The sequence below is a fragment of the Larus michahellis genome, chromosome 9, assembly GCF_964199755.1.
Source record: "Larus michahellis chromosome 9, bLarMic1.1, whole genome shotgun sequence".
Lineage (NCBI taxonomy): Eukaryota > Metazoa > Chordata > Aves > Charadriiformes > Laridae > Larus > Larus michahellis.
This window is the reverse complement of record NC_133904.1, coordinates 185,961-204,920: the sequence shown is the minus strand read 5'-3', so window position 1 is coordinate 204,920 and position 18,960 is coordinate 185,961. Positions and strand designations below refer to the sequence as shown.

Here is an 18,960-nt window from a genome sequence, read left to right as displayed (position 1 = left end):
TCAGTTTCTTCGGTCCACCAGGAAACCAGGAGGTTCACCTGACAGTTATGGGACAGCACAGACCAGACACCAGCACCACAGAACAGGAGTATACACAGCCTTAGTATTCAGGAGAAAAAAAAAAAAGGAAAAACCCCACACTGAAACCAGTCCCCCCACCTCTGCAAACCAACAAACAACCCCCACCACACCAAAAAAATCCAAGCCCAAGACAAAAACAGTGCACTGAGGTAAGGCTCATTGATGTTCCATTCCAATGACCACTCAAACATCGGTATTTAAAGACACTATTATCCTCTGATGCAAGGACATATTTATATCAGCTGCTGAATTAGAGAAGAGACGGAGTGTTTCCCCACTTATGCTAACAAAATAAACTCTTCTCCGATTAGTCAGACAACAGCCACTGAATCACTGTGGTTTGAAACAAAGATCCTGCCTTTTGGTGAGGAATTCTGTTCCTTGTCCACAGGGCTTTGAAAAGGCCTCAGAGCTTCCTAGGACGTTAGGTGTAGTTCTCCTCCGACTAGAATACGGAATTAAATTTATTTCATCATTGCACACCTGAGTCAGTATCACACCAACAGGAATGTTCTGGATCATAAAAATTACGGAGCCACAAACTGGCTATGCCCCCAGGCTTGCATATATAACAACAGTGACTACATAAAAGGTTTTTCTGTTATTTTCAAATTTTAGGGTGCAGACAGGGTTATGTCTCCATGCTCTTCTCTACCATGGTATTTAAAACATTTTTATAAAAGTGAAGGCTGCATATCTTTATGAAATATGAGACCTCCAAGAACTGCAGCTAAAGCGTAATACCGAACGGGGCTTACGGTACGTGTTGAGTCCAGAGAGGTCGTGCTTCTCTGAACAATAGCTCTGAGTTACCCACTGTCTTATGCTCAAATACACTTGATTTTCTTCACAACTATAGGCCAAAGGCTTTAATGCGAACCGAGATTCTAATTAACACTAGACTTGCTTCTTAAAAGTGTTGCAACAAAGAATAACCACAGCCTGACCCAGCCGTAGCCCTGATAGAGTTAGATGCTTTTATTAGGAAAGATAGGCATTTATTTCTCCGTACCTCTGCATAGAAAGCATACAGATCTCAATGCACAGAGCTCTAACCTCTCTGTCAGTCTGCATGCCGGGCTTGTGAGATCTCCTTACACAAGGCTGCCCAAGTAATTACAGGAGAAGCAGGCTGTCACCACAGCATGCTGTACAGAGGAGGCTGCGGAGAAGCACAAGGATTTGTTTGCATCCATCCTCTTGGAAGATTTTTTAACTATCCGGTTTCTGACTTTCACAGGCTATGTGCTGTCAATAAACCAAGAGCCCCAATTACTTTTTCAAGCCTTTGGCAAATCACTTCTAAAATCCTCTTGGCTATCCTCATTTCTGTCTAGGTACAGCAATTTTTACTGTTTTCTACAGGCTTTACTAGGATGTTTTTAGAAGATACTTGTTTTTGCTGAATACTTCTGCATCTTTCTGTGCAACTATTTAATAAGTCTTTGCTACTTCCTATCTCCTTTCTTATTGACAGATATTTGTACCTTTTTGTTCTGTATGATTACTTAAATTATGATTAAAAAGATTTGTATACCACTTTTGTGAAGTTTCCTTGTTTTTTAAATAACCATTTCTGAAGTGAAGGGACACCTCGTTAGTTGTTTGTATACTTCTATTTCAAGGAATCCCTGATCCCTTAAGTATTTTATTCTTTCAGCTGCTTTGCAAGTCCAATACAGTTACATATTTAGGCTTCTCTTCCTTAATTTGAGAATAATCTTTACATCTTTCTGATACTTCAGGGCCTAAGGAGTGACTATCTGAGCTATTAAGAATTAGGTTCTCTAAACTTGCTGTGGTATTTGACAAGTTGATAGGTGGATAGCACAAGTCAAGTCATCCATTCCATTTAGTTCTTTATCGTTTTCTTCACCAAGTAAGGTTTTCTCTTTGTGTTACTAGCATCCCTAATACAGGTCCAGAGAGACTGTCAGCACCCATTTCCAGCTTCTTTTCCAATTCCTACTTTAAACAAATTTGTGAATCCTGTGAGTTTTCTGTGGCAACACTCTGGTCTCTCCTGTCCCAGAAAATAAGGTTTTAAAAACGGTGATCCTAATTTAACTCAGCAACTCAAAAGCTTTAGGGAAAACAGCAGAAGATGACCTGTCTAGAACTCTCAGCGGAAAGGATAAAGAGGTTTATAAATCAAGGCTGCAAAACTGGAGCAAACATGAGCAGTACTAAAAGACCAGAAGGAACATGAAAAGAGGGATGGAGGAAAATATTGGGGCACAGTAAGAGCAGCAGTGTCCCCTGCACAAGCACAGTGTGACCCCCCAGCACCCAAAGAGGGGCTTAATGCAGCAGAGAGGAAGGAGGGACAAGGATCAAATCTTAGCAATTTCTTAGTGACACTGGGATAAACCCTAGTGTTCTCCTAATAACACTAACACTGAGTTCAAGGAAAGACTTCTCCAGAAGTGTGTCCAATAACCAGCATGCGTCTACCTGAAGAAAAACGCATGCCTTCCAGGCAGCGTTCAGGCTGGCTGTACTTCCCCAGCCTTAGCGCCCGATGGGCACCACTGGATGGCCCTGGCCAGAGGCACAGTGAAGCTTCCCACGTGTCCCAACAGAACGGAAGAGAGGGTACAAGCCAGGTCTAGCACCAAAAGCAAGAAAGAAATGCATCCAAGGCAACGTGAGAGACGCTACAAGAGCCAAAGCGTACTGCAGAGGGTATCTTTTCCTTATAGACGTGTTTAACTGCCTCAGATCACATTCTTTCCCAGAACCAGCCAGTAATCTCTTGTAAAAGGCACCAGCTGCCCTGAGAAGGGTCAGATTCCTGGGAACTTGCTGTTTTAACTCTGTCTCCAGGGCCTGAACAGAGGCAAAAAGGCTGCTGAGATCCTTATGCAGGAGAGTGCCAGCCCAGAGGCACCGATGCACCCAATGCCCCGTCCGTTTTCCAGGGAAGAGGTGCCACGCTGCAGGGAGAGAGGACACCCGCGGGACAGTCTGACCAAGTCACAGCAGGAGACAGGCAACAGGCACCAGTGGCAGCGGTGAAGATGATGCAAATGGATGTTGGGAGCTAAGCCTGGGACAACCCAAGAGGAAGGCTGAACAGAGGGTAGAGCAGGATTTAGGGTTGGCAGTGGCACAGGTAAAATATCCAAGACAAAATACATTTGGGAACGTTGACAGTACTCTGAGTATACTGCCATGTTTAGGTGACTCTGTCAAAGACTGTAGAGGACTTGCTTAAGAAAGGTACAGTTTTTATTAACCCATACTTGTTACTTTTCTGCTTTATTTTTCTCCTCGGTATGATCTCTAGAATTGGAAACCGAGATGTTGAAATGCCAGCATTTTTCTGTAGTCAATGCAAAACAGCTCTGCCACATTCCTTGAAGCTGCAGAACCCATAACCTGTCAGGTTCACGCAGATTTAATGGGCATCGTATGGAGGCTTCTCTCAGTGACTCTAGGGATGAGCAAAGCAAAGAATTCTAAGAAAAACTAACAGATCTAGTTGCTACTACATGCAAAGATACCACAAGAAATAACCATATGTTATGATTACAGAACAGGAACTGTTCTTCCAGGTGTATTTTAAATTTAAAGAGATAAAATGTTAGTCCCTCCAAACTAGTGCCCATAAATTGTGTGTATGTTTGGGATATTACAGCTACCAGCCATGTGCTGCTCATAAGGCCTACTAGTTAAGAAACAGAAAAAAGATGCAAAGTAAGCGAGTGTTCCTTAAACATCAGTCAAATAGGACATCCATTTTAGGCACTATTCCCTCCTGGGTTTATGCCCTTCTGTAGGATGAGATCAGCACTGCGGCACGTGCTTTCTTGCAAGTATATAGTGCATATGAAACCAGAGATGAAAAACAAATGGAGGGGAGGGGGAAAAAATAAAAAATAATCAATAACCACTTTGAATTATTCATCGCCATGAAGTAGGAATAAAAATGCAAGCAAATTCCATCTTTAGAACAGTGATCCCAGGAGAAATCTCTTTATAGGAGTCAAACTGTCTAACACAGATTTTCCTGCAGAATCATTGGTACTCCGTAAAATTTTGGAGGCACAGAGATAGGATTAGGTCAAACCCAGGCCATTCACCTACCTGAAGGCAAAGTAACACTGTGAATACCCATAATCCATGTCCACAATGGCTACTGTCAAAAAGAAGGCAGACAGAATCCAGAACAGGTCTGTCTACAAAAATATGAGTAAAACTACCGAGGATGGGTCATCTGAAAGAAAAAAAAAAATATGGCTCTGTCCTATTGTGTTGTTTGGGCATTTTTTTTTTCCCCCTCTTTTTTTTTTAAGCCATGAGAAATGTAAGTGTCATCCAGCTTGTCTGTCCTAGAAGGTTCTACAGACAAAGACCAATATCTGTTTTAAATGGATTCAAAATGCATTCCACCAAATCCATTTAACAGAGGACTGAGAAATCAAAATCATTGAGTTATGCACAAGGTACTACCTCAAAGACAGACCAGTGTAGACTTAGTATTTCTTTAAAAAAAAAAACCAACAACAACAAAAAATGACACCAAGAAGATAACTATAGGACACAAAGTACTAAAAAAAAACCCAAACACAAAAATGAACAAAAAAAATGCTTCTTTTATTCTGTGAGCTCAAAAAAGGTCCAACCCTTCCCCAACAATCTCATCATTATTTTCCTTTTCTAAGAAATTAAAGGGCTCATCTTCTCTCAAGGTCCATTCAAACAGATCCTGGCACCTCCAATCTTTATATACGAAAGGCAGTAGAGCAGAACTGGTTCAGCACGATGCACTACCTCCGCTCTCCTTGAAGGATTCAAAGGACCGTTCCAGGACAAACCCTACACTTCAAGGATTTGAATTCCATGAACTGCCATCAACACCTAACCACAATGTCTGGTTTTAGAAGCAAGAGTAATAATTTAGCAGGGCAAGTTCTAACTTTAGAAAAGCTCCCAGTGAATTCACGACTGCAGTGATTTCAACTCTAGGAGCTTTGATCTAAGAAACTCACAAAATCAGGAAGTCAGTTATCTGTGGAGATAAAACTCAGAAAACTAAGGACAAACCACACCGAGCATTATTTTTGCCTGTGTTTTGTATAAGGACTATTTTTTGAGTAGGAAATAACTATATCAGTTTATTTCTAGTTAATCAACACCATCTGGCTTTTGAAGACTTATTCTTGAGTAAGTATGCCTGCATCTTGAATTCTACTGCTAGCATTGCACTGGCAGTTTGGCTAGTAGGTTTCCCATCACAGCAGCCCTAAGCAGTGACCACCGAGAGGAGAGGGGTGGAGCACAACAGTTACCTCTGTTCCCTGGGTTTCCTATCATGGCAGCGTCGGACTGCCCCTCTGCAGCAAGTGAGCCCCACAGGTAACACGTCTTTGGTTGTGCTGAACTTTTTCCTTTAATAAACACATATGCCTGCAGTACTCCGTTTAGAGGCAGCAGGTTAAAGAATCACACTTACATGCCAAACAAGAAATGAGCTTGTGGTGACCACTGGACCATGTGGGAACTCTTACATTACCAAATTTAGCCTCCAAGAAGCCACATCTGCATGTGTCATTTTCATGTGTGCAGCACAGTCCCTGCTCCCCATGAAGTTATACCCTGCAATTTTAGGAGCCATCCTATCCCCGAACTCAGGTCACCAGCCATCCTGAAGCAAGAACCAAGATCTGGACTATGACTCACAGTTCTATGGGTTCAGGCAGCCAAGGGCAGGTCTGATGCATTTGCATTGTCAGGCAGAAGGAAAGAGAACAGTTCCACATCCTAGAAGACTGATAGTTTATTATATTGGGAAGGTTAAAATCAGTTTTAAGTGACGGACAGCTTTCAAGATATTTCAGGGGAATCTCCTAACTTGTTATCAAGGAACCGATTACCTGCAAGAAAATATGCTAATTGTTAACTGAAACTCATGATTAGTACCAAAATCATTGATGTGTCTACTTGAGTAGACACACTACAGACAAGAGCAGGAAGTTTACAGCATACTTCTGCAGTGTCGGTTATGTTTTAGAAAACAGTAGCTTCACAGCTGAGAACAGCACGCATGAGGTCAGCTCAGTGTAGAGAGGCAGCCGTGGATGTACTGCAGGCTACTGAGGTTTTTTTGTTGGGTTTGGGTTTTTTTTGGCCTAGGGTTTTAGTTTTTGAAAGGCAGGTTCTAAGATTCTAAAACTGAAGAGATCCTAACACAGTTACAAGCATTGTTTGAGTCAAAACACCCAAAATTAATCCGATTTATGCAACAGAATGCATTATGAGGTGAGAAGAGACAGCTACAGGTAGTAAGAATTCTTCCAGAAGAGAACTCAGACCTCGTAGATACAGGCAGAATGCAATATAGTGGCTAGAAGCCACAATAAACAAATTTAACCTAGAAGGGAGGGCACAGTTTTAACTACAGGTAATTAACCACTGAAACTAATTACCCATTGTTAATAGCAGACTACTTGCAACCTGATGCATTCAAATAAAAAGCAATGCCTCACCTTAAAAAGTCTGTATAACACAAAAATCATAACACCCCCAAAAAAACCAAACACAAACCATAGTTTAACATTTGTTCAGTTTAAAATAAAAATAGGAGACTGTCTTCAGGCAGTGAATTTTGTTTCTTTGCAGTGCTCTTAGTCTTCCAAAGGCTGAATGCAGGAATTGACTCATTTATTCCATTACTGCTTCATACAGGCTAGCAGGATAACAGGTTGCCCAGAGGGGTGGTGGAGGCCCCATCCCTGGAGACATCCAAGGCCAGGCTGGATGAGGCTCTGAGCAACCTGATCCAGTTAAAGATGTCCCTGCTACTGCAGGGCGGTTGGACTAGATGGCCTTTAAAGGTCCCTTCCAACCCAACACATTCTATGATTCTATGATAAAGCAAAACCTAAAAAAATTACAGATGGAATAGGGATCTGGTGTAGATCCTCTGCAGTAGCACATCCACCTGAGCAAGGAATCCGGAAAATTTGATTGCTTTTGCACACAATCCTCTGAAGTTTCCAAATCAAGCAGCAAGGCATTCCAATACACAGACTACAGCAAAAACAAGCTGGTACTTCAAAAGAAAGATGCCTCTAGACACAAGCCCTTAATGATCCCTGTTAACTTCACCTCATAATTCATGATTTTCTAGCACAAAGACTATTATAATTTCTCAGTATCAAATAGGAAGCCTGGCATCTCAGATTCCCTAGGAAAGAAGCAACACCAGATCAGGAAAGGAAAACAGTGCCTCCAGTCTGCAATTTTGAGTTCTTACAGAGGGAGTAAAGTGGCGTGTGTTCTAGCGAAGCCACGGTTAACAGGGCAAGACAAAATCCTGGAGCAGAGCCAGTCAGGCTGAGAGACATCTGTTTTCTAAGGAGGTAGGAATTATGGCATTAAAATTACAATAGCACATGACAACAATTAATCTCACTGCAAAATAGGATTAACAGGCTCCTTCCACAGTGTTTTTCACTCTTCTGAATCTGCACCTAGTGGAAGAATTTATTCCCTGAAATAGCAGCTAAAGTCCCAGGCATGATCCCCTGGGGGGACTCTGATGGGCTCCTTTGCCTGGGCTGGAGGCAGCAGGACGGTGTTGTCCCCACACATGCAGAGGTGCCACCAGCTCCGGGGTGCGTCTGCGCCTCCTGCACCTGCATGGGAGGCCAACGGCTGGCCTCATTCCCGGGCATCAGCACTTGGATGTCACCAGCTGCTCTGCACCAGAGCCACAAGACAGTGGGCATCTGCGGGCTCTCGGGGAAGGGGCTTTCCTTCACCTTGTGAAACCGCCATGGGAAGTCTGCAGGACCAATGGCCAACCCATCCCAGATGCCTCCATGGGCTCTCACACGGTCACGACTCAGCCCCAGAGCCACAGCCCCAGACAGCAGCCGGCATTGGAGCACCCCGAGACACTGACCTCCAAGTTGGGTAAACAGGAATTGAGAGCAGCTGGTCAGGGACTCCCTCCTCGAGCCCACGCAAATACTTGGGACTCTTTAAAAGCAAAGAAAGAGTTGGGGAACTGCACTCATAGCAGGGTAGAGGGAAACAAACCAAGAAGTCTGTCAGAAAATTACACACAGCTGTTGGAACTGTCACATGTTAAAGATTATTTTCCTACTTAATCCGCCTTCCCCTTTGCTCATCTTGTTTGTCTTAGCAAGGTCCAGTTGACAAAGACTGTAAAGCTACTCTAAGCCACTGAAGCCAGGGACACTAGAGGAGTAAAGTGTCCAGAGCCACAGTGAAATAATGATGCACTAATGATACATTAACAAGGCTTTTGTTACCAATAATATAACTGGTTCTAGAACATTCATAAGAAGAAGTCGCCCAAAGCTTGTATTAGCTCATAGTAAGTATCTCTAGTTTCAACATTTCTGTTAAAACATGGAACAACATGAAGACTCCAAAAGACGTGTCTTTTAGAACTAGTCTTATTGAGGAGGTCGCTCTGTCACTGCAGCTGCCGTGCTTACAACGCACGTGGCCACCAAGAGAATGCTGCCTTTGTCAAGTTAAAGAAATGTCACTGTCACACACACAAAAAGCCAAAAACAAAAACTCAAACACACACCAAATCCCTAACTCACCCACCCCCAAGTTATTCTGTGTGCAACCACTGTAATGGACAACATTAAATAGTTATCAGAGCACTGTTTAAAAAACTGTTCTGCATCTGTTATCCAGTGACTGAAAGCTGCTAGTTTTATAAGATTGAGAAAATGGTAAATTCAACAGCCTTTGTTGTTTTTTCTGCTGGCATTGAGTGGAAGTACATGCCCAGTTTTTTTTGTTGTTGTTTTTAACTGTTCACTCAGAGCTATTGAACACTTATTTAAAAAAAAAAAAAGACAGACAAACAGCTTATCAGAAAAGTAGAGATAAGAGAATAAGGCCAGCTAGTCAATGAAAGAAGAGAAAATGCTATTCTAAGCAAAAAATAGGAAGAATTAAAATGGGTTACACGCTAAAAGATGGCAGGTGTCTGCTAGGGGAAAAAAATTATCTTACATAAGGTGCTAAAAACAGTGTGTGCAACCCTTGAAATGCCTGACTTGTCAGAACAATGGAACTGGTTGCTCACCAAGGTCACAAGAGACGCTGCTCCACATACTCAAACGCTGAGTCCCAGCAGCCACATCAGCTTTCCTGACTCTGGCCGGCCGTGCTCTGACCCCAGCCAAATTTTATGGAAGCCGGTCAGATTCCAGGGGATGCTGAAGTCTGGAGTGCAGGTAGAAAGGTTTATTTTGTGGTGATGTCACTCGTGAACAACAGCAAAGAATGAGAATTGAAAATCTTATAATTATTTTCAAGAAGTACAAGAAGTCATATAAGTACTCTACCGTAAATAGGATCCACAATTATAGACAGGCAGTAACACTGAGTATTCATTAAAATAGGGACTATTTTGCTAAAGTTCTTATGTGACTGACCTTGTCCGGGGGTGATGTGCGTTTTCCATTCTTTAGAAGTACAGTTTCATGAACTCTATTATCTTTATGAGGGTGAAAGATGATCTAGGATAGCACTGCATGCTGTTGCTGCTTATGAAGATAACAGTGTTGTGCCTATCGATTCAGCTTTAGCTTAGATAATCAAAATGATTAAGAGGTTTGAACAGTGGCATTATCATAAGAGTCTTAGAAGTCCAGAACTCTTCAATTTAGAAAGGAGCTTAGAAAAAAAAAAAGTGAGGGACCTGTGAGGAGGAAAAAGGACAATCGAAAGCAGTTAGGCTCACGTGCTTCCCTGAACTGCATCTCTTGTTGCTACTCCTGGAGACAGAATATTGGGCTAGACAGACCACTTTCTGATTCACTAAGGCATTTCCTTTCATCTTATTCACTTTTTAAAAGCTGAACAGGATTTTCACCTTACCAGGCAGCAGAAGAGAACCAGAGCATCTATGAAAAAAATTTTCTTTGATAGGAATGATGCTTCACAAGGGTAGATCCCATATGATTTTACTGAACCCTCAGCAGTTTCAGATTTATAACCCATACACAGAAGTGTCAGTTGCAGAGGGTTGGTTTAATGCTTACGTTAATTTTGGAGGGAGAGAAGTGTCATTTGCCCCTTCAGTCAGTACTCAACATTTGGACAGAACAGCATGAAAGCAAGAATTAAATTAACCTCTGCTTAGCTGAAGCGCAAGACAGCTAATTGGAGCTCTGGTTTCTTATCCTCACCCAATAGCTTTTTGGGTATCGCAGGCAGAACCATAATGTATGTGTTATAAACAAAGGAATATTTTGAAATACACAAGAGGAAAACAAAGATTAATCCTGTTACCTTCCTAGTGTGGCCTACCAAAGAAGGTTCAGTATGCTGGCTTCAAATACATAAAATGCAGCCCAATATTATCAAAAAGAACTCTGAAGATATGTAGTTTCCAGAGGAGCTCTCTTGGCATTAAAAAATTCTGTTAAAGATGGTAAAATCAGCATGTTGAAATAAAGTTTTATACATGATCTTACAAGTTTTTGCTTTTGTGCTATCTCTTGTTTTTAAACAGCCCTGCAAGTCAAATAGACCCAGAAATATTCAGTAAGTATTTCTGTTATGTATTTGGAATAAATGAAGAATATATTTTAGAGACAATGAAATTATTTGTGTTTTAACAGTAATGGTAGTGGGAGAATGCAGCAATCAGACTACATCTATACAAACCCGTAATGTCTGTACAAGATCCAAGAGATTGACTAAGAAGCTTTCAGCTTCCAATCTGAGCTCCAGTGCTCTGGCATTTAAGTCCTAAAAGACTGGAAAACCCAGCAGCAGTAAAAATCCAAATAGAATACAAAATGAATGCCAATCAGCATGACATTACAGAAAATATGACCCTACTTCTTAATAAAAACCAAATAAGCTTGTCAAAACCTCAAAGGTTGTATTGATATAGTGTAATTATTATTTCATAAGGCATGTCATACAGCCTATACCAGGACTTGTGCTGTTCACCCTATTCATAAACAACCTGAAAAGGAGGAAAGCAGACTGGTGGCAAAGCTTATGCATAACACCAAGTTATTAGCATGGCTGAGGATGAACTACTGAGGGAGACTTCACAATGCTGAGTTTTATTTACCATTTTATTTATCAGTGTAAATCACACTTAAAATGACACTAACTAGAGTAACTAGGGCTAACTGCTAGCACTAGGGAGAGATCTTGAGGTTATGATAGTCATAGCTCTATTCAGGAGTCAGCTCCCTGCTCAGCAGCAGTCAGAAAGTGAATAGATACGTTAGAAATCAGAAAAAGAAAAAATATTGTGATACTGTATAAATACATAGCTCTACCCCGCTTTGAACACTACACACTTCTGATCCCAGCATCTCAAAGAGGTAGTTCCAGAAGACATTAATAAAACAAGAAAGATAAAAGGTATGGAATAGCTTCCCTATAAGGAACCATTAGGTAAACCAGGCCTCTTCAACCTGAAGAAATAATGAGAAGGCAAATATGCCAAACCTATAACACAATTAGACTAGACAGGAATTGTCCAGCGTAGGAGGGTAGATCAAAAAGAACAGACAGGAATGAGAATCCAAGGCAATGAGAAGAGGTTGCAGATTTCTTCCGGCAACATGTCACTGAACTGTTCAACTCCTTGACAGATTTTTTTTTTTGCTTCTAGTAGGGGAAGACTGGAAAACGTTGTGGAAGTTGAAGAGTGCTGAGTGTTACTAAACACACAGAAAATATAGCTCTCCATGAGCTGGAAAGAGATATGAGCTAGGACAGTACAAGGAGGAAGTATTTTATGTGCTCATCTTACACTACTGCCTACACATCCATTTTTTGTCACTGTGCTGGGTGCACCTTTTGCTTGAACCCGCACAACCACCTACCCTGACCTACAGCATCCTTACAGAATGCATATTCTTACAGAACACACAAGTAACTGATTAAAGGATGTCTAACTGGTGGTGCTTTCAAGTCCCACAGAGCCGATCTTTAAAGCTGTTTGTGACAAAAGTCAGCTGAAAAGAGCAACGCTTGGGATTGCTGCAGCCACACCGTAGCAGCAAGAAACACAGGCTGCACTTACAGCATGGGAAACTGTATTTTGGGAGGCCGCAGTTCACATAATCTTTGAGGTCACACTCAGCATTGTTACTATGAGAGCAAATACAGCCCTCAAACATGTAAGGAAAAAGCACAGAAGGTGACAAGTGTTTGCTTTTATATTTCTCTGGTCAGAAGTATGTTGGCAGACAAATGGTGCAGGAAAGTTAATTGCTCAAGGACTAGAAATCACATCTAAAAGTCTAAAGAACCATTATTGCATCTGTGAAAAAAAAAAACAGTATTAACCACTGACTTTTTTATTACCTAAACATGCAAGTTTAGAAAATAGTAGTCCTTTTACTAACATCCAGGAGCTGAAAAAAATCCATCACTGGATGATCTATGTTACAGCAGTCTCTCTAGGAAGAGGCCACAGCTGTGGGGAACACGCATGTTCACTGTAATATAATTTTCACAAGCAATTGGTCTAGAACACCTTTTGCTTGAACACACAAACTTGTCATCTGCGCAATCTGGGAGCTATAATTTGAATAAACAAGGCAGGGGTTTTTTTATTGCCATGCTCTTGAGATTAATCACTGAAAACTAGCTAAGCAGTGCAGTGGAAAAAACTATATGGCACAAACTGACACTCAAAGCCATTCCAAGTTCCAAGAAGTCACTTGTACAAGTAAAAACATTAAACTATGAGATATTTGTTACTGTAAAAGGAGGATCAAATTCAGACTTTGAGACTAAGATGTTTGTAGTGGACTCGTGCATTTGCCTTTGCTTCTTAGCAGGTTTGTAACCTCACACAACCTTATTTGTGCCACTAGTAAAACTCTTCGTTCTTTAACTGTTGCAAAGTTAAATCCTTAGAAGCACAGAACAGCGTGGGTTGGGAGGGACCTCAAAAGATCACCTCATCCAACTTTTCATGGGAAAAGGAGCACACATGATATTACCCAGCACCCTGTCCAATCACATCTTGAAAACCTCTGGTGATGCGGACTCTACCGTGTCCCTGGGGAGGTTGTTCTGTGACTGTTCTCACAGTAATAGAATTTCTTTCTTACCTTGAGTTGAAAGCTCTCCCAATGCAACTTGCAGCTATTGCCCCTTATGAACAGAAAGCCTCCATCCTCTTTGTAGCTGACCATAAATTCTAGAGAGGCAATAAAACCAGATTCTTCTTCTCCGAGCTCGAGTTGATAGCATTCCAGGAGTACTCATCCAAAAAAAGAGAGCTGCCTTCAGGAACTATAATGCAACCTTGCTACATCCTAAGTGAGCTGTGGCAGATATCTGTAACCTCAATTGTCATTAAATGTAAAACAAAGGCATCGGTAGGATGTGGAGCGTGTGTATTAGGTCGAATATGGAAGGCTTCAGAGCCTGAAGGCCATCTGCCTGCAAGGCAGCTTGTTATTAGACTGTTATACAAACCCTGCTGGCTTTCAGCACACAACACTACGTTTGCAAAGAAACCTGCAAGCTGATACTTGAAAGTGTTTAATATTTCTGATAACCCTTTTACAGAGGCAAGAAAAGTAGCTCATCAATGTTTCATTATTTCAAGCATTTGTTCCATCAAGTTCAACCTGAATGTTGTTTTTAATTGCTTGATTTTCAATTATGTCATTAGTTATTTATAAAAAGTTTTCTGAAGACTACTACACAGTACGATGAGAGGAAAGATCACTGGGACGGCTGTTGAGCTACTTAAAATCCCCTAGTTGGGCTGAAAGTAGCTGCTAATATTTGTGTAGAGAACTGTTTTCAGAAAAAGCAGCTGTTTTCCCTGAGCATCAAAACCAATAGGTATCAGAAAGCATACTTCCCTGTGCTGAGAAGTTATTTTGAGCATTACACCTTGTACCACATCATTTTTTTTTTTGAAAAGAGACAGTCCCTCTCAGCTGTAAGGAAATATTAACATCCAGCACAAGGAGACACTGTACATGATCTTAAACTACTGCGGCAGCCGGTGGGTATTGACAACTGTGCAAGAGTGGACATGGGGCTGCCCTTGCCATGTAAGAGCACACAAGCCTCCAGTAGTTCACCCGGAATTAGTTTGACACTTCTGTTCATTTTTCTCATCACATCACCCTCTCCCTCCTTCAGACCATTTACCAGCTTCCAGATTCTCCATAACACATACAAAGTTTGTCATGCAAGGTCTTCCATACAGCAAGAGTCACAATGTTTGTGATACTCAGAAAAGAGCCAGCAAGTCAGTGTAGAAAAAAAGAGACCCCAACAAATCAACTTCCATGAGGTGCATTAGGTATGACCACCTCACCATTACCAGCTCCGTCCGCATCTTTTCTCCTCTCGTTTGTAGCACATTTGAGATTCATTTGTTCCTCGTCATCTCTAAACAGACTAAAAACTTGTCAGAAGGATAACTGTGCCGTCTGCTCCCACACAATATTGCAGTTACATTTTGATTTCAGCTTCAAACACTAAGCATTAACATAACACAAATACAGTTTGGGAATAACTACTGTAACCAAGTCAGAAATTGCAGGTAGGAAAGCCTTGGAATATTCTGTTAGACTGCTTTACTTAGTCATATTGTATTACCAGCCTTCACCTTTTGGTTATTGCCAGTGGTGTCAAACTTTTACTGGCTGTTACAAGTCTGTAGAGCGAGAAGCCTTTTGCATTAAATAGAAGGTCAAAGAACCACTTTGGCTTGAAAGTAACTGCTGCGCTCCAGCTGACTTTTCCCTAATCACAGAGTGCAAACATTAACCATTAAAGGAATGATATTCTGAGATTAATGCACATCTGAAAATAATAGTTTTATCGTCCAGATACACTGCTGAGCATACCAGTATGGAGACACACTCCCACACACAAGGTAGACTGGGATCTTTCAAGCGGTATGGAACCATAAAAACATTAACTGGAAGGGATTTCAGGAGATCCCTAGGACAGCCTTCTGCTCAGAGGAGCTAACACCAAGCTATGAATACTAAGAGGAAAATCAGTTGCAGCCATGCTTCTCTACGCACACAGCAGGAAGAAGAGGGCATCTACAGCGTATAGAGCAGAACAACTCCTACTGTTAAAGAGTTTCTAGTTCTATGTATGTCCATCTGGAGTAGAATGGCAATGAACACACATCTTCGTAGGGCTGTTACAGGATATACAAGTTGCAACAGAAGTTAGAAAATAAATTATAAAGATTCTTAACCATGAAAGTAATCAGTATAGAATAGCTGCTCAAGCAGAACCAGCATAGCTAGAAGAACATTTGTTGAGACTGCAGCTATCTTCCAAAGGGTATGGTCTGACGGCACATATGGAATTCAGTCAAGACTGTTCCCAGTTTACATTTAGAGCTTCTTCTAGATTATATTATCAGTTGTGACCTGAAATTTCTCTGGTAGCAGTCTTTCCCATGCCCTCCGCCTACTCAAGATCCACCACCATCAAGTAAATAATGGGATTATAGCATAACTCCTCAGTTTAAACCCTCAGCATTCATCTCTAAGCTACACTATCTCTTGCTGCAGTCTTCAGCTGTATGGACTGTCATCATTTTCTGCAGCTCTAGACCACTGCTTAATACATTTTAAATTGTGGCCGTTATTCGCATGCTTATTCCTTTTGCTTCAGTATTCTTGAGTCCATGGATAGACCCTTTCTGAGGGATCATCTTGCTGCATTTCAAGATCCATGCTAACCGAATCAGTCAACAGGAACATGCAAATATCTAGTTTGATTCAAACCTGCTCTCTAAACCTTTGTAATCCCAAAGCCTGTCTCTACCTGGCTGTTCTTGCCTTACGTGCTGCCAGGGGACTCTGTTAGAGAAATTACATATGCCGGCTGTACAAACTTGCCACAAACCAAACAGCTATCTATAGTAACTGATCTGTTCAAAAGACCAATCCACGTTCCATAGATTACCAGGACAGAATATCTCACATCTACACCACTGACCACACCAGAAGCAGGAACAGCTGAGTGCCAGCTATGCTTTTCCTTTCCTAAAAAAGTACTAGAGCTTTTGTGTAGATGCTGTGCAGAGTTAGCGGGAATGGGTAGGCCCACAGGAAATCCTGCAGATGTGTAAAGATGGGGAGGGTCTCTGAGGAAGAATGGCAGCATATCTTGTACCACATTAAGCTGCAAGCCTCCAATTCAGGATCAAGTCTCTACAGACAATTTCAACTCCTTTAGTGAAATCAGCTGACCTAAGATGAGGTGAGTTTGCCCTACAAAGAGAGTCACCCCAAACTGTTTAACATGATTATGATCCTTAGTGATACCACAACATCCAAAAAGCAGCATGGTAAGAGGTTTTAGCAGTATTAGCCACTGCTAGCAGAGAGACTGCAATAGCTCTAAGTCACACTGTCTTTTCCTAAGGAAAAGCTCACCACCACCCACTTCTCTCCCTGACTCTCCTCAATCAGGCAGCTTACAAAGCTATTGAACTACTGAAAACATTATTCTGTTACACAAACTGCCTCCATCATCTTCCAGAAAACAAGCGCATCTGGAAAGAGACTTGTCCAAATAGCCACATCGAACCATCCGGAAGCATAAGGATACCTTTACTGAACAGACCCACAGGACAGACTCAGGCACAAAGGCAAGACCTGCTGAGGGGCTTAGAGCCTTGTCTGTTTGGGGGATCCCTGTGTAAATAAGAGGTGTAAGTTAGGACAGAAAACCCAGCCTTTTCAGACAGTGCAGCAGTCAAAGCTTGCCTGCGCTGCTCCAACTGACCAACACCATTAGCACTTCTGCAGCTGTTGCCCAAGTCGTAACTAACTCATCGCAGCTACGATATAGTGCTGTTCATACTCACTGGGGTTCGGAATCCATGCCAGCAGTTGCTTTTACAGCAGTACAGGAGAGCAGCCTCCCTCAGATTAGATTACTAAATTTGATAGAAAATAGCTTATTTGGTATATCACTTTTGAAGAGATAACAGTATCTGGGAAATGTCTTACACTGCAAGAGCTACACCTGCGTAAACAAAACCCAATCTGACTTGCAGCACCTCAAGAAGCCACAGATAGAGACTATTCTTCAATATATCCTGCATCCATATTTGCTATAGGATGAACTACAATTGCACTTGACCCCAGGTAACAAACATTTGGTTGAAGAGACACAGGGACAGACTGGTCCAGGGCAGGGCAAAGGCGAGTTCCTCCAGGAGAAGCTGGGAATTGTCCTGGAATGCAGAGTGCATCCCATCGGCGTCTAAACCGTCACTGTTTCTCCACAGTGTTACTGAAGAACAGCAGCACCAGAATCTTAAGGAACAATTTGACTGAGCCAAATCCAGAACTTTCTCCATCGCACATTGGTTAATACACAGCAACACGTGAAATCCCTACATCAAGGAAGAGCATTAACATATGTGTTTCTTCAGCTCTGCCAGATCCTGCAGATAGCTATGGCCACTTAGTCTGCACTGTGGCACTAGAACCATTATGTAGAAAGGAAAACAGATATCAGTTCCCCACCTTGCACGGTCAGAAGATAGAAAACAGACTTACAGATCACAAACTTTTCTACTAGAGTGGCAGGCCATTGTTCTGTTGTTTATTTGTGAGACCAATATCTGTCAAATTAAAGCATGATTATAACAATTAATCTGTATTTCTAAGTAGAGGAGAAAATTACAGCTACCGATCAGCAAGTTTGTCAGTGAAGTATGCAAACAGACCATAGAATTGTTCGTGTTACTGGAATCCTATTCATGCCTTAGCTCTTTCCTGAGCAAATATTGAACACTTCTTATCACATGCCCATCTAATGCTAAGTACAATTGGGAAAACAGGTCAGGATCTTTAGACCCTAGTGTGATAAAGCAAGGGTTTTTCAGGTCCAGTGACAGCACAGCACTTTATTAAACAGATTAATGTTAGCCTAGCCATTATCTTACAAATGCAGTGTTAGCAATAAGAACCTGAGTCCTTAAGATCGCAGTGGATGAATAGCAAGAACCTACAATCCTTTAGGCCACATGACTAACGGCTTGGGGCTGAGTGGCTGGAAAGCTGCCCAGCAGAAAAGGACCTGGGAGTGTTAGTGGACAGCCAACTTAACATGAGCCAGCAGTGTGCCCAGGTGGCCGAGAAGGCCAACAGCATCCTGGCTTGTATCAGGAATAGCGTGGCCAGCAGGAGTAGGGAAGTGATGGTACCTCTGTACTCGGCACTGGTGAGGCCTCACCTCGAGTACTGTGTTCAGTTTTGGGCCCCTCACTACAGGAAAGACATTGAAGTGCTGGAGCGTGTCCAGAGGAGAGCCACCAAGCTGGTGAGGGGTCTGGAGAACAAGTCCTATGAGGAGAGGTTGAGGGAACTCGGCATGTTTAGTTTGGAGAAGATGAGGCTGAGGGGAGACCTCATTGCCCTCTACAACTCCCTGAAGGAAAACTGTAGAGAGGCAGGGGTTGGCCTCTTCTCCCAAGGGAATAACGACAGGACCAGAGGAAATGGTATGAAGCTGCGGCAAGGGAGATTTAGATTAGATATTAGGAAGAATTACTTTACTGAAAGAGTGGTCAAGCACTGGAACAACCTGCCCAGGGAGGTGGTGGAGTCACCATCCCTGGAGGTATTTAAGAAACGTGTAGACATGGCTCTTCAGGGCATGCTCTAGTGCCCAAGATTATTGGTTTGTGGTGGGGTGTTGTGTGTGGAGTTGTGGGTGTGGAGTTTAGTTGGTGGGTGCTTTTTTTGTGTGGGTTTTTTATGTGGTTGGACTCGATCTCAAAGGTCCCTTCCAACCACTAAGATTCTGTGTGTCTGTGACTAACATCTCACATTTTACAGATTAGACCTGAGTGAAGAGACCGCAGGAGGTTTCATGGAAGCTTAC

General features: G+C 42.1%; 1 protein-coding gene across 2 annotated transcripts in view; it reads right to left on the bottom strand.

Moving 5' to 3' along the window:
• MAP1A (microtubule associated protein 1A) overlaps positions 1-18,960 on the bottom strand; it is a 68,280-nt gene that overhangs the window by 43,481 nt on the left and 5,839 nt on the right. The window lies entirely within an intron of this gene.